Source organism: Haematobia irritans, chromosome 3, assembly GCF_050003625.1.
Source record: "Haematobia irritans isolate KBUSLIRL chromosome 3, ASM5000362v1, whole genome shotgun sequence".
In the NCBI taxonomy this organism is placed as follows: domain Eukaryota; kingdom Metazoa; phylum Arthropoda; class Insecta; order Diptera; family Muscidae; genus Haematobia; species Haematobia irritans.
Genome location: NC_134399.1, coordinates 13805360 through 13823062, shown reverse-complemented (window position 1 = coordinate 13823062; position 17703 = coordinate 13805360). Strand labels below are relative to the sequence as shown.

The following is a 17703-nucleotide window of genomic DNA, read 5'->3' as shown; positions in this document are numbered from 1 at the left end:
GCGTAAAAGTTTTAAAAGGTCTGTAAATAATAAACAATTTATTTGAGGAATATTTGGAACATATATTAACAATTTTTAAAAGCGATTAGCTGGTTTAAAATTTGTGTACACAGCCCTGTTTTTTTGTTGTAGACTTATGGCGTTTTCTTTTTTTTGTAAAAAATGCACACTTTTTTTGCATTTTGCCCGGAACTCTTTAGGTTCTTTTCTAAAAAAACAGGCAAAAGTGCGAAAAGGCTTCGAATTCTGTTGTGAAAATAGCGCCACGCATAGAGGCAAATTACGGGCATTTTCAGCACTGCCAACAAACGAGAGTGCTGCGATTGCCCTGTTTCCTTCTTTGAATTCTTTTCTGCCCGCTGAAATGATAGCATTTTTTTACGTTTCTGGTAACATTTTAAAAATGCGCATTCTGTACAGACAAAATGAAGGCAAAGCACTTTTTTCAGAAAAAAAAACACCATTAAATAAATTTTTGCTACCGAAAATTACGCTAGAGGTGCATACCGGCCTTATGTGAACAAATGTTCCTTATTTGTATACTTTTTTGCTAATTTTAATTACACGAACTAAAAATAAGAAATAAAAGATGTATACAAAATATAGTGCACAATTTTACTAAAAAATAAAATAGTTTAAAATATCCTAAAATGGGAGAAGTTTGCTTATTAACTTGCGTTCATATGTGTCTCAAATGAGTTAATTCTACTAAAATTGTACCCGTCTTGAACTTCGTACAGCAATAAAGACATTTTAACAATTTTTGAATAAAAAAATATTATTTTTAATAAACTTTCAATTTGACAAAAAGTATTAACTTATTTGTAACATGTTGGAATTTAGAAAACTTTTTTTGGGTGTAGGAAATAAATACAATTTCATAACATAAATGAAACATAATTTATCTTTTTATGTTGTCATCGTATTTTATTTTCTCTTTCTATGGCGTTTTATTAATTTTCTGATGTTTTTCTCTAATGGTTTATTATTTACAATTTTGGCTACAGCTCAAATTGTCTATTAAAAAAATTAACTTAAAAAACTATTTGCTTTGTTCTTTTTCTATTTATGCATGCTCTGTTTGGTCTATTGTTGGCAAATTTTGGCAAATGTTTTAATAAATTTATTCTATTCGTCCACCCATCAACCACCTGGTTGATCGCCATTCAGCGGCAAATTTATGTGAAAACAATAAATATGACATAGGTGTAATATTTTATTAGCTTGAAGGCATTTGTGAAGCTACGACCATATGGACCAATATATTATAAATTTAATTTCGTTTGGGGGATAACCATATGGATATATTCATATTTAATAAAAATAATTAATAATAGATAGGTCAATAAAAAAATCGATATAAACAAGGAAGGAAAATTATTTCAACGAAATGGAAATTGCTTTTTGCCTGAATAGCTTTTATGAATGTTTCTTAATTGGTGCAATTAAAAAAATGCATGCTGATATTTTGGTAACCCTTTGCCACATTTTGATAGAGACTAATATGACAATCTGGAAGCTTCTATATACACAGAAAAAATTTAACGGAATTTTTTCCAATTGAAGTCTTAGGTTAGGTAAGGTTAAAGTGGCATCCCGATTAAGTTTCAGAGTCGCTTCAGTCCATTGTGATAGCACATTTAACTAAAAGTACCTATTACATATGGGCACGTCTAGTTTTAACCACTGAACCTTCTCTATTATTTTCTTTTGTTGAACCAACCAGATTGTTCCAAAACTGCTTAAGTTAATGTTTTCCAGGTCCGCCAGTAATCTAAAGCTATATGCCCCTAAAATTCGTTTACGACTTACACAAAATGCAGGACACTCACACAAGAGGTATTTAATTGATTCCTTTTCCTCCGCATCATGACAACTCATACAGTAGTCATTATACTTCGTACCAATAGTTGAAGTCTTAATTGAGTTTTAAAAAATATTCTTTTAAAAATTCTATTAACAATTTTATTGATTCAACAATTTTTTTTAATTGAAACAAAAATCAATAGCAAAAATTAATAGTGCCAATTAATTTTTTAACTGTATCAAATAATTTTTTAATTGACTTTCAATTAATTTTTTAATTGATACTATCATTTCTGTGGATGAAGACATTTCATCTAAAAAATTTATTGAATCAGGTAAACATTTTGAGAAGGCTGTTATGATGGGAGAATTGCAAGGGTTGTAACGACACCAAGCAAATATGGCCCCATTTAAACTTAAACCGCACACTAGATATGCTAGTGTTCTCAAGGCGTCAGATAGCACTCCTGATATATGCTATAATGGGTTGCTGCCTGATAGGCGAATTTGCAAAAACTATAGGTGCGAAGTATAATGACTATTGTATAAGCAGTCATGATATGGAGGAAAAGGATTCAATTAAACACCTCTTGTGTGAGTGTCCTGCTTTTTGTGTAAGTCGTAAGCGAGTTTTAGGAGCATATAGCTTTAGATTACTGGCGGACCTGGAAAACGTTAACTTAAGCTGTTTGTTAATGTTTTTGGAGCAATCTGGTTGGTTCCACAAAAGTAAATAATAGAGAAGGTTCAGTGGTTAAGACTAGAAGTGCCCATATGTAATAGGTACTTTTAGTTAAATGTGGTATCACATTGGACTGAATAATCTAAGTAAGCCTGAAATTTAATCGGGCTGCCACTTTAACCTAACCTAAACATTTTTTGTGTGTAGATAAGGTGTAACATAGCAAAGATATGTTTGCATGCACTTAGCATTGTACGAAGGTTTACTGATTGAGGATAATTATAGCTAAACAGCATGTGATGATGAAGTAACAAAATACAGCCTTAAAATACCTATTTAGTTGCCTGCTTCTGTTATAACAAATCAAATTATATAAATTGAAATCCACAGGAGATATTATCTTGACACCATGTACAAGTGTATGGAAAATTATATAATTTATGTACTTGTGTATTCATCTAATATCAATTCTCAATGTATATATTTAGACTTGGTGTACTTTGTTAGGAGTCATTTGTTTCATGTAGTCATTATAGCCAAAGATTATAAAAGAGGAAGATGGGAGATTGGCTACTGAGCACATCAAACCATTTACCAGATTAGTTTAATACTAAATTCAACTTAAACCAATACAAACATAAGTTCCACAAAAGTGTTTGCTGAGAGAATTTGTGTTATGGCGGATGAATCCAAAGATTCCCAGCAAAAAAAGCGTCGCCAAAAAGGTAGTGAAAATGTTCTTTTTGGATACGGAAGTGGTGCACAATTGACGCGTTACTCGTCGGATTTGTTGGTTAACACCAACATGTTCGCTGGTCTAAAGATGACTTTATCGAATTTGCGCGGTAAATTTTTTTTAAAGTATTAGTGAAGAGCAGTGAAAAGTGGTAGGTGTCTAGTATTTATTTTTATTAGATTTAGAACAATTATAAAAAATTGCATTAGTTTTAAGTTTAGTTTTAGAGTGATTAGTGCCTTTTTATTAATTAAGTGAAAAAAGTGAAAATGAAGTGTATTCTATGTAAGGGGGAGAAGGTTAAAGGTGGTGGTGAGCACCTCTTTTTCCTTTTACCTTCTGACATAGAAGCACGAAAAAAATGGTGCTACAATCTACAAGTGGATCCGGAGAAGCTTCCTGCAAGTGCTCGCGTTTGCAGTCGCCACTTTGAGGCAGATTGCGTGGGCCGAGCGGACGGGTGATTACTATTGCCACCTCGAGATCTAACTCGAGCGAAGAAATTTTCCAGAGCATCCTGGTTAAAGCGGCCTTGGGCAATAAATGTAATCTCTGGCATAGATTCGAAAATATAGTCTGTCAATAAATTTTTTTTTGCTTAGCGTATTATTTGCCATTTGCAAAGTTTTCAAAAATGCCGTAAAGTCCGACATTTTACGCAATATATCATTGCTACGTGTTATTGGACGTTTATTTGGATTTTTGTGTTGAAATGAGCGTCCATTGCTCAAATCGAAACCGTCATTGACTTTTTTCAGAAAATTAGCAGTCACAACTGCATTTCTCTCAACTGTCGGAACATTTCGGAAATGTTGTTTGTCATGAAGAAACAAAATTCCTGCGGCAGTGGTTCTGCTCATTACTTGAGCGCACATTCTAGCATTCATTTTTTGGAATGTATTAGGATATATATGTGCATGTGCCAATTTTGGTGCTAGACGAGCAGAGCTAGATAGGGAATCAATCTTATAAAACTCTTTTATGACATTCCAACTGGCATAACCTTCTGGTGTTTTAATGTCTTGTGCTAACAGGTCATTCCTCAACCCTTTAAAAATGTGAGGAACATCATGGAACATATAAATGCGATGTCCCTCGTGGAGGAAATAATGACGACTATCGGAGTTGAGCAAATTACTAAAGAGTTTGCAGTTGCTCCCTGCCTGGTCTCCAATGAGACAAATTATTCTTAACCCTGGAAAGTCATCCTTATTTTTTGTACACTAACGTCATCCTTCGTCATTTTGACTACGGCTTATTTCAAGATGCTATAATTTGCATCGTGAGCAAAAATGAGAATCAAAATTGAGTTTATTTCCTTATTCAATTTGTTTTTAATTACTATAAGATAAAAATTCATAAGATGGTTGTATTGGTATAACTTAATTTATCATTTCCAAATTGACCAAAATGCATTTTAAATCGAAAATGAAATTACGCGTCGTCATTTTGACGAAGGATGACTGTCCAGGGTTAAAGAGCACTCTTTTTGTAAGACATTAATATTTTTTTTATAAGGTTTACAAAATTTTCGCCAATGTACCCGTTCTTCGTGAAGTAATGACTAAATTCATACTTCCAGGCCTTAAACGCACCTTTAACCATTACAACAAGGTCTTTCGAGGCCATTTTTGAAGTCCTGTTGCCTTCGCCATCATCTTCAGGGCCCTCAAATTTGTCCAAAGCCTTATTATATGTCATCTCCATCCTAACTGCCATCTCGTCAAAGAGGAGAATTGCATGCCTATCCCTCTCTTCCATCTGAGAAACTAATTGTGTCAAAACCTTCACAACACGTTGGTCGATACCAGGTTTGATACTATTTATGGGAACCCACGATCGTATGGTTCTCCGATTTGGCAATGCAAAATTCTCCTCCTCCCTCATATAATTTAAGGCTCTAGGGCATTTGAAGTACATATTGAGCGTAATATTGCGTTCTTCCTGCAAATATTTATTTCGCCCAGGTTTGCAGATGAGGTTAGCAAAAACTTTAGCACTTGGAGAGGCGTTTCTAGTGTCTACAGCATTTGCTCGTAGACATCTGAAATCTTCTTCTAAACTCTTGTTTTTCTCTTCCACCTTCTCCATTTCCTTGCTCAGGCTGTGCATCTGTTTGCGGATTTAGTCATTCTACTTCCTAGCCTCTTCTTCTTGTACTCTTGCCCGTTTTGAGCGCTCGAAGTACTTGTCCACTAAAAATTGTTCCCTACTCCGGAATAAAGTTGGCGTTTGTGGATATGTGTCCACTTTGACGTTCACGCCTCTGTATTCCTTGGATGTACCAGGCCGTACGTCTAACTCCTCATCAAAACGTAGTTTTCGCTTAATCCTGTCGTCGACACAACTTCTCCCGTCAAAAAATTGCCCCCCATCGATTGCAAAGGATGGAGTAGAATGAATTTGGGGGGGAAGTAAGAACTTATTCTCCAATTTCCATTTTCATCACAATTTCCTAGAAAATAAATGGGAAATGCGTCCTCTGCCAAACGACTTGGACCAACCATTTCCTTAGCGAAATGCTTTGGGCTTCTTCAATTTCTGCAACGCCTCTTTTAGGCAGCAGACCCATTCCCAATTGCTCCTAGTAGCTTCGTCTGCCGGAAAGGAGTGCATCTTGGATGCAAGCGAAGTTATATCACAACATTTCACGGCAAAAACCCGCTTCCGAACGTTCAGTTCCATGTTTGACAAATAAATGTCTGCATTATTATGTCCTATGAAAAATACATGATTGTTAGTATCGCTATATTGCTACATGTTCTAATATTGTAAAAAATTTAATTTTAGTCAAAAGCAATGATTATTCAATTTAACTACCACTTTGAATAATTATTGCTATTGAGTTAAATTATAATGCAATTCTAAGGTAATCCTTAAAAAAACAATACATTATAAATTTGTATATAGCTGTAAATATGGTAAAAAAATATGTTAAAGATAATATGAGAAAACTTTGACTTTCAATTAGAAGTGTCCATATAAATTTTTGTGGATATAATTTTGGTTGAAAAGTATTTATAACGTAATTAATGTAATGTAATGGAATGAGCGTTTTTGAAATGCAATACCTTTTCAGTTTGAGGGTAAATATCATTTTCAATATAAATTCAACTTGACTTGAAACAGGTCATCTTCAATACATTTTCAAATTGTTTGCGAATTATTTCCAAAACACCAAAATGTTGACGAAAACTTTGAAAATGTGTTGAAGATAATTGGAGAAAACTTTGAAAATGCAACTGAACTTTGAAATTCAACGAAAAAAACACATGGTTTTCAATACTACTTTGTGCAACGAAGTTCGTAAAAGAAATAAAAAAATTGGAAAAAAATTAATAAAATTTACAAAAACCCTAGAAATTTAGTGTTGACTTTCAGTTAGAACTGGGATTGATTTTCATACAAATTGTGCTTAGAAAATATTCGCAACAATGTTAATTTTTAATTTGTCTCACATTGAAAACTATTTGAGAAATTATTATGCATTTCAATTTGAGGATTACAATTGAAAAAATGTTGCAATTGTGTCGAATTTTACTGTTAAGGGTAATGTCTGTTTTTTTTATGTGTTTGAAAAATTTTAGTGTTTGAAAAATTATTAAAATTTAGTATTTTTCAAACGTTAGTGTTTATTGGTAATTATTCAATGAAAAGTCGCCCGCCGATAATCGCCGTCATTATGATCAGGCGTCATTGATGAAAAGGAATCAATTAAACACATCTTGTGTGAGTGTCCTGCATTTTGTGTAAAGCGAAAGCAACTTTTAGGAGCATATAACTTCAGATTACTAGCGGATCTGGAAAACGTTATTAAGCAGTCTGCTAATGTTTTTGGAACAATCTGGTTGGTTCAACAAAAGAAAATAATCAATAAGGTTCAGCGGTGAAAACTAAAGTGCCCATATGTAGTAGGTACTTTTAGTTAATGTGGTATCACAATGGACTGAATAGTCTAAGTGAGCCTGAATCTTAATCGGGCTGTCACTTTAACCTAACCTAACCTTGATGACATCACCTCATATACCATCACTATCAAAAAAAAAGGATTTTTATCTTTTTGAAATTTCGTTTGTATGACAATACATTCGTTTGTATGACAATACATTCATTATCAAAAAATTGACATTTTCAATTTTTTTGCCTGAGAATTCATTCAAATGTTAACAATGTTTTTATTTTTTTTTACGTATTCGTTTATTGCCCGACAAAAATTTCAACAGTATGGTTTACTTACCTAGGAGCATTGTTGGCATGGTTCCTTTCCGAAGCTTTCGAAGGCCCACGCACTTGCAGGGAGCTTCTCCGGATCCACTTGTAGATTGTAGCACAATTTTTTTTCGTGCTTCTATGTCAGAAGGTAAAAGGAAAAAGAGGTGCTCACCACCACCTTTAACCTTCTCCCCCTTACATAGAGTACACTTCATTTTCACTTTTTTCACTTAATTAATAAAAAGGCACTAATGACTCTAAACCTAAACTTAAAACTAGTGCAATTTTTTATAATTATTCTAAATCTAATAAAAATAAATACTAGACACCTCCCACTTTTCACTGCTCTTCAATAATACTTTTAAAAAAATTTTACCGCGCAAATTCGATAGTCGTCTTTAGACCAGCGAACATGTTGGTGTTAACCAACAAATCCGACGAGTCACGCCGCCGATATTAGTCGCCGCCGAATATTTCGACTCATCTCGACTCAAATTTATCCGCCAATTAATCAAAAATATCGATTTAAATCAGAAAAAAGTACTACTAACTGGAATATAATATCATGTATGATATGTTCGAAGGCTTTGAAGATGATGGTCGTGGCGGCAGAGCACAGAACCTCGCATCGAAAGCAATAGCGTTCAACGCGTGGAAATTCGTATTTACTTTGTATTTTGTATTTGGATTTTACCGAACGCAGCTAAAAGATATTTTGTTGGAGGTCAAAAATTGCTTGCAGAATGAATGAGGGTGGATTGTTTGTGCGCTGTTTAATATGCGATGAAGCAGGATCAAATTTCGGACTTTTGAAACTGTTAGCAAAGACGAGTTCGAACATGTAATTCGCCATGAGGGGCGGCATATTTATTTGCTGTATGACATTCCACATATGTTTGAGGGCATACGGAATGTCATGCATGCGACCGACATCGACACGCCCCATGGAAAAGCGTTTTGGGATGTTAATAGGGAATTATATGAAATTAACTCCTCTTCGAAAACAGCAAGATTAGTCCCGAAACTTACCAATGATCATGTCAATTCAACAATATTAACAAAAATGCGAGTATATTTTATGACGCAAGTTTTCAGTTGGACCACAGATAACACTATTGTTTTCGTTAGTTACACCGGAGGTCTAAAACGGAGCGAACAATTTGCTGAAGCCCCTGCAATACTGCTCCAAGAAATGAATCATGATTTTGATTATTTTAATGGAAAACAACTCGGCCAACAGAACCCCAAACAGAAGAGCAATAACACGGACTAATGGAATGAACGAGAAAATAATGGAATTCCACAAATATCTACATACACTTACCGCAACCCGGTTTAGAAGCTTGCCCAACTTATCAATTTTTATAACTAAATTTTTGGCAATGTTGGACGAAATTTTCCATGAAGATGTGGTTTTTACACCGCAGGGCGGTATAACCAGGAAGCGTCGGAAAATCTCTTTGGAATGTAGAGGGCTTGCGGAGGAAATAATAAGAACCCCTCGGTAAGGGAATTCTGCATATTGGAGTCCAACATTGCCTCTATAACTCTTGTCAAAAACCAGTGCATGTTTACAAAGACCTAACCTAACCTACAGCTTTATTGCGACTGGTCTAGTATTAAAACATGCCAGATAGAATATAACCGTAATCCAATGGATGAACCAATCCCAATCCACAAAGCGACAGCACAGAGATATTTCGTTGGATATGCTATCCAAAAGCAGTTGAGAAAACGAATTTCTACATAACAAAGATTGGCCAGTTCACAGAAATTACAGAGATATATCTGTGTTTCCAGAACTATGCAGAAGAGCTGAGTTTGGCAAATCCTTCGGATGTATTCTTCACAGTCATCCAAAGCCGCTTTAAAATTGTTACCAAAGTTTTCGACGAAGAATTTCATACAATTGGCATTAGGGAAAAAATTATGGAAGAATCCATTCGTGTCAAAAAAGAAATATTCCCTCATTTATACGAGTGCCACCACCACTAATATAATCATATAAATTATACCTTTTACCATATCACCAAATAATAACATAAAAAACTCCTAGAACTACACATAATTCGCCGTTCAGGCACCCAGTCGGATTGCCTTTAGCGCTTTTGATCCATGCCAGGCTTTTTTACACCCCACTACTTATAGTTAATCCATAAATTACGAAATAATCCATAAATAACTAATACATAATATGAACCTATTACATATAAATAAAGTAAATATATAATAGTACATAAAACAACTAACCTATACATACGAATTTATATGTAATGGGTACATATTACGATACAATAAAAATAATCAACAATTAAATATATTATTTAAATGAAATTACGCCCAACTAACGTTAGATTTCAACCACGCACGTTGGCAGCATCCCATATAGGAACCTGAGGCATCGGCCACATTATACTGTCTATTAGCGGACCACCCATGGCGTTCCTTGATCACTATAGCACACAATGGTATAGTGGACTTAACAGTCTAGAAATCAGGCTATTGAAGAGAAGGTGCTGCCGATGGTGGATGTGTGTGAAGATAAATTCGAATTTGAAATTTGCAGCAAAAACTTAGCCGAGACACAAACCAACACTAAAATATTTTTCAAATTCGAATTTAGGATTTCAAATTCGAATTTGGATTTTTAGTATTTGGCTTATTATTTAAAAACTAAGCCGCGTGCGATATAGAGAGTAGGCTCATTGGAAAGGGCTTGAGCTCAGCTTTCATAATCACAAAAGTCTTCATTAGAAAAGTATTTGTGAAAAGCGCAAATTTGAAAACAAAATTTTCATCAAATTTTTACAACGGGCCCACTGTGCCAAAACTAAGCCGCGTGGGATATAGAGACTAGGCTCATTGGAAAGGGCTTGAGCTCAGCTTTCATAATCACAAAAGTCTTCATTAGAAAAGTATTTGTGAAAAGCGAAAATTTGAAAACAAAATTTTCATCAAATTTTTACAACGGGCCCACTGTGCCAAAACTAAGCCGCGTGCGATATAGAGACTAGGCTCATTGGAAAGGGCTTGAGCTCAGCTTTCATAATCACAAAAGTCTTCATTAGAAAAGTATTTGTGAAAAGCGGAAATTTGAAAATGCTTTTTCAAGTAATTTTTACAACAGGGCCCACTGTGCCAAAACTAAGCCGCGTGCGATATAGAGACTAGGCTCATTGGAAAGGGCTTGAGCTCAGCTTTCATAATCACAAAAGTCTTCATTAGAAAAGTATTTGTGAAAAGCGAAAATTTGAAAATGCTTTTTTAACAAATTTTTACAACGGAGCCCACTGTGCCAAAACTAAGCCGCGTGCGATATAGAGACTAGGCTCATTGGAAAGGGCTTGAGCTCAGCTTTCATAATCACAAAAGTTTTCGTTAGAAAAGTATTTGTGAAAAGCGGAAATTTGAAAACAAAATTTTCAACAAATTTTTACAACGGGCCCACTGTGCCAAAATTAATCCCCGTGCGATATAGAGACTAGGCTCATTGGAAAGGGCTTGAGCTCAGCTTTCATAATCACAAAAGTCTTAATTAGAAAAGTATTTGTGAAAAGCGAAAATTTGAAAACAAAATTTTCAACAAATTTTTCCAACGGCCCCATTGTGCCAAAACTGTGCCGCGTGCGGTATAGAGACTAGGCTCATTGGAAAGGGCTTGAGCTCACCTTTCAGACCCACAATAGTCTTCACCATATAGATGTAATTAAATTTTAAAGTTTTATTTAAAGGATAAACAATTTCTCAATATTGTCAATATTCTTTTTTGTATACACACAAAATTTTTATACCCACCACCATAGGATGGGGGGTATATTAACTTTGTCATTCCGTTTGTAACACATCGAAATATTGCTCTAAGACCCCATAAAGTATATATATTCTGGGTCGTTGTGAAATTCTGAGTCGATCTGAGCATGTCCGTCCGTCCGTCCGTCCGTCCGTCCGTCCGTCCGTCTGTTGAAATCACGCTAACTTCCGAACGAAACAAACTATCGACTTGAAACTTGGCACAAGTAGTTGTTATTGATGTAGGTCGGATGGTATTGCAAATGGGCCATATCGGTCCACTTTTACGTATAGCCCCCATATAAACGGACCCCAAAATTTGGCTTGCGAGGCCCCTAAGAGAAGCAAATTTCATCCGATCCGGCTGAAATTTGGTACATGGTGTCAGTATATGGTCTCTAACAACCATGCAAAAATTGGTCCACATCGGTCCATAATTATATATAGCCCCCATATAAACCGATCCCCCGATTTGGCTTGCGAGGCCTCTAAGAGAAGCAAATTTCATCCGATCCGGCTGAAATTTGGTACATGGTGTTAGTATATGGTCTCGAACAACCATGCAAAAATTGGTCCACATCGGTCTATAATTATATATAGCCCCCAAATAAACCGATCCCCCGATTTGGCTTGCGAGGCCTCTAAGAGAAGCAAATTTCATCCGATATGGCTGAAATTTGGTACGTGATGTTAGTATATGGTCTCTAACAACCATGCAAAAATTGGTCCACATCGGCTCATAATTATATATAGCCCCCATATAAACCGATCACCAGATTTGACCTCCGGAACCTCTTGGAAGACCAAAATTCATCTGATTCAGTTGAAATTTGGTACGTGGTGTTAATATATGGCCTCAAACTCCCATGCAAAAATTCGTCGATATCGGTCCATAATTATATATAGGCCCCATATAAACCGATCCCCAGATTTGACCTCCAGAGCCCCTTGGAAGAGCGAAATACTTCCCATTTGGTTGAAATTTGGTACGTGATGTTAGTATATGGTATCCAACAACCATGCAGGAATAAGAAGTTTTAAGATACCACAACCCAAGTAATTCGATTGTGGATGACAGTCTTTCGTAGAAGTTTCTACGCAATCCATGGTGGTGGGTACATAAGATTCGGCCTGGCCGAACTTGCGGCCGTATATACTTGTTTTTTTCTAATTCAATCACGAAATTAATTGATACATTTAATTATTTAATTGAAATTTCTTAAATCACAAAAATGGCATTAAAAAAATTAATTGATGTTAAGAGCAAATTTGAATTAATTTTTTAAATGACTAAATTAAAAATTTAATTGATGTTGATTGCAAATCTCAATTAATTTTTTCATTAAAAAGTTAATTGTATCAATTAGTTTTTTACTTAAAAATTTTAAGATTGTTAATTAATTTAATGTTTCCATCTTGATTAAAAAGTTAATTGCATCAGTTAATTTATTAATTGGAAAATTTTTCAACTTCTATCAACTTTTTCAAAGGAAATGTGTTGAAGATATTTTTTCTGCGTAGGACTCACACTTTGGGAACAGCTGATATTTATCAATAAACTTTTATGTTCACTGCGTTTGAATGCGAAAAACAAAATTTTGATATATCGCAAAATCAATTGCTCCAATCAATTTTTAACTAAATTTTTTTCTATCACGAAAATGATAATATCAATCATCTATAACAACTAAAAAATTAGTTGTTCCAATTCAATTTTGCAATTGAATTTGGTTTTAACTAAATAAATAATGAAATCAATTAAATTGTGATTAAATAGATTTTAAATTAAATTATTAATTAAAACTTTAATTTTAAAATATATTGGTGGTATTTTTGCTGCGTGATGAAGATTTTGTTGATTCGCGGTTCCGAATTAAATCCAATTGATTCCATTAAAAGTGTAATTGATTACGATTGCAAAACACTATTTTTTCACTGAAGCAATTTTATCTTTATTGAAATTGCTTACATAAAGAAGTAGATAGCATCAATCACAAATTACAAAAATACTTAATTAATTCGGAATTTACAATCAATTGTAGTGTTGATTCAATTAATTTTTAAATTATGCCAATAAACTGTTTATTGTATCATTACTCATTTATAATTAATTAAACTACAAATAAATAATAGTGTCGATTAATTTTTTAATTGGTTCAATAAAAAAAAGTAAACAAAAAAAAGTAAACAAAATTTTTTGTGCAAAAACCTAAAAATTAATTAAAAACTCATAGTAGACCATACACAGCAAAAAATACTACCAACGTATTTCCAATTAAACTATTAACTGATCAATCACGATAGTATTAATCATAGAAGTAATTAGAAATAAAAAATATTCTTGGTTAAAAAAGCAATTGTTTTCTTCGGCACTTTCACTTAAATTTTAATTGCTTCAATTAAAAATTTGATTGATTTTGGTAGAAAACTAAATTTTTTATTAGAGACAATCATTTCTATATATAATAATCATTTCAATATAATATAATTTTCTATTATTTATTTATTTATAATTATTTTACCAGCCGAGGAAATATTTTTTTGCAATTGTTTAAGAGTTTATATTTTTTATATTTATTATTATATAATAGGCTTAAATTATTTAATGAACTGCCAATTGAATTAAAAAATGAAAACAACATACATTTCTTAAAAAAGCGCTCATTTTGTATGTAAAACAAAATGTTGAACCTGCTTCGTAATGTCAAATTACCAAATTAAATAAACAAAATAATATCAAATTTAATTTAATAATTTAACGAAGTATTGTTTAAAATTAGGCATGTTATGCTAAATAATGGATTTATTTATTTTCAATATATTTCTTTTTAAATTTGATTTTCATATTTGCGCTCTTCACAAATACTTTTCTAATGAAGACTTTCATGAGTATGAAAGCTGAGCTCAAGCCCATTCCAATGAGCCTAGTCTCTATATCGCACGCGGCTTAGTTTTGGCACAGTGGGCCCGTTGTAAAAATTTGATGAAAATTTTGTTTTCAAATTTTCGCTTTTCACAAATACTTTTCTAATGAAGACTTTTGTGATTATGAAAGCTGAGCTCAAGCCCTTTCCAATGAGCCTAGTCTCTATATCGCACGCGGCTTAGTTTTGGCACAGTGGGCCCGTTGTAAAAATTTGATGAAAATTTTGTTTTCAAATTTTCGCTTTTCACAAATACTTTTCTAATGAAGACTTTTGTGATTATGAAAGCTGAGCTCAAGCCCTTTCCAATGAGCCTAGTCTCTATATCGCACGCGGCTTAGTTTTGGCACAGTGGGCCCTGTTGTAAAAATTACTTGAAAAAGCATTTTCAAATTTCCGCTTTTCACAAATACTTTTCTAATGAAGACTTTCATGGGTATGAAAGCTGAGCTCAAGCCCATTCCAATGAGCCTAGTCTCTATATCGCACGCGGCTTAGTTTTGGCACAGTGGGCCCGTTGTAAAAATTTGATGAAAATTTTGTTTTCAAATTTTCGCTTTTCACAAATACTTTTCTAATGAAGACTTTTGTGATTGTGAAAGCTGAGCTCAAGCCCTTTCCAATGAGCATAGTCTCTATATCGCACGCGGCTTAGTTTTGGCACAGTGGGCCCGTTGTAAAAATTTGATGAAAATTTTGTTTTCAAATTTTCGCTTTTCACAAATACTTTTCTAATGAAGACTTTTGTGATTATGAAAGCTGAGCTCAAGCCCTTTCCAATGAGCCTAGTCTCTATATCGCACGCGGCTTAGTTTTGGCACAGTGGGCCCGTTGTAAAAATTTGATGAAAACTTTGTTTTCAAATTTTCGCTTTTCACAAATACTTTTCTAATGAAGACTTTTGTGATTATGAAAGCTGAGCTCAAGCTCTTTCCAATGAGCCTAGTCTCTATATCGCACGCGGCTTAGTTTTGGCACAGTGGGCCCGTTGTAAAAATTTGATGAAAATTTTGTTTTCAAATTTTCGCTTTTCACAAATACTTTTCTAATGAAGACTTTTGTGATTATGAAAGCTGAGCTCAAGCCCTTTCCAATGAGCCTAGTCTCTATATAGCACGCGGCTTAGTTTTGGCACAGTGGGCCCGTTGTAAAAATTTGATGAAAATTTTGTTTTCAAATTTTCGCTTTTCACAAATACTTTTCTAATGAAGACTTTTGTGATTATGAAAGCTGAGCTCAAGCCCTTTCCAATGAGCCTAGTCTCTATATCGCACGCGGCTTAGTTTTGGCACAGTGGGCCCGTTGTAAAAATTTGATGAAAATTTTGTTTTCAAATTTTCGCTTTTCACAAATACTTTTCTAATGAAGACTTTTGTGATTATGAAAGCTGAGCTCAAGCCCTTTCCAATGAGCCTACTCTCTATATCGCACGCGGCTTAGTTTTTAAATAATAAGCCAAATACTAAAAATCCAAATTCGAATTTGAAATCCTAAATTCGAATTTGAAAAATATTTTTGGTGTTGGTTTGTGTCTCGGCTAAGTTTTTGCTGCAAATTTCAAATTCGAATTTATCTTCACACACATCGATGGTGGAGGCTACAACATTGCCGTCCCTGCAATGGAGGTAGGTTAGGTTAGGATAGTGGCAGCCCGATTAAATTTCAGGCTCACTTAGACTATTCAGTCCATTGTGATACCACATTTAACTAAAACTTTGAGGACCGAACTGTGACCGTACATTTTTTCCGACCACAGCTCGCGCAACCGCACAGCCGTTGTTGCAACTGACTGTTTGGCCAAAATGTCTAAAGGCAATAGATGCAGCATGACATTAAGGGAGTCTGTGCCTGTCATACTAAATGCACCTGAGATACATAAGCACACCATACGCTGAACTTTATCTAAACCAGTTGGTTTCTGAAGTGCCGACCACCAGACTACAACACCATATAGCATTATAGGTCTTACCACTGCCGTGCCAATGCACAATTTTTGGTTTTAGTCCCCACATTTTCCCTATTGCCTTTTTGCACGAGTACAAAGCTACCGTTGCTTCTCTCGCTCTTTCTTCAATATTAAGCCTAAAATTCAGCTTCAATTGAGTCATCAAGGGCTTCCTCTTCACAGATCACCGTGACTCTCGCAACAATCTGCGGTTCAGCTTTGATGAGGTTTGAGCCTGTAGAAACTTTCCGCATACGATTTTCGCCAATGTCTGCAGTTTTTATGTCTCCTTCGGCTTGGCTAGGAGATTTTTTCACTCTCTCTTGGCTGATCGCTTTTGTATACCATCATATGGATATCATGAAAGCCATAACTTACACGTCCTTCGGTCTGGGCTAGATGTGGCAGCGACTCTATATTTAATATAAACACCACATGTCGTTTTGGTCCATCCACCTCATCCAAACGACCAACCTTCCTTGCCGGTATCCATGCATGTGCTCTAGGTTTAGCCGGTATGTCTTTTTTATCGACTAACTCCAAAGCAGCTCCTTCCCAAACTTCACCAATTAGCATCAATGCAGCTTTAAAGCAATCCATAGACCTCTGGTCCGCAAAAGCTATTAACTTATATCGTCCTTGATACCATCCAGCTTCTTGACGTCGAGGACTTGGTCCGGGAAACTTTTTTCGCACATCTGAGTAGACACCAGACATCGCGTTCTCAATTTCCCCCCATTTTTGCCTTGGAATCATACCGTCCAATGCTCCTTTATTAATGATAGCCATCACAAGGCTGTCTTTTGCAACTGAGGCAAATGATCTTTGATCCCGTTTAGAGGATGGCAACATTAAGTACCAACAACGATATAATCAGACATTCCTCACTCGAGATATAATTTGTTTAGTGAAAAAGAGAAAAACTACAAATAACGGGATATCTTAAAAACTGTTCCATAAAAAAAAATTTAAATTTTTTTCGAATTCAGCAGATAAAAATACAAAATTTTAGTTTTATAGCAAATTTTATTTCTAAAAAATTTTTTGTGAAAATTCCATTTGTATAGAATTTTTTGTGAACATTTTATTTCTATATAAATTTTGTCAACATTTTATTTCTATAGAAATTTTTGTGAAAATTTGTTTCTATAAAAATTTGCAAAGGAGGAATATTTTGCAAGATCTACCAAAACATCAAGAATTCTACCAATCTAACAAACAATAAAAAAAATCTACCATTTTTGGTAGAATTCCACCAATTGTGACAATTTAAAATTCAGTGACAATTTACACAAATTCTCCGTAGGTATATTTGCATACAACTCTTTTCCTATTTTTAATTCACGTTATTAAAGTAAGCAAAAAATTATTAGAGTAAAGGAAACTTTCTCCAAACATAATAATTCCACGAACTAAAATAAAATTAAATGGGCTTTCGTGAAATATAGAGTTCACTTTTTGTTGAGTGTGTGCAAGATTTTTTATATGTAGTAAAAATTTTGAATATGTTTATTGTTTTAATTGGTTTAAAAGATATAAATTGGTTCATGCTAAATTGACAATTGATTTCTGCTAATTTTAGCAAAGAGAGTAAATCCATTACTGGATA

At 34.3% G+C, this 17703-nt stretch overlaps 1 protein-coding gene across 1 annotated transcript in view; it reads right to left on the bottom strand.

The window, feature by feature from the left end:
- LOC142228500 (uncharacterized) overlaps positions 1-17703 on the bottom strand; it is a 44011-nt gene that overhangs the window by 25157 nt on the left and 1151 nt on the right. The window lies entirely within an intron of this gene.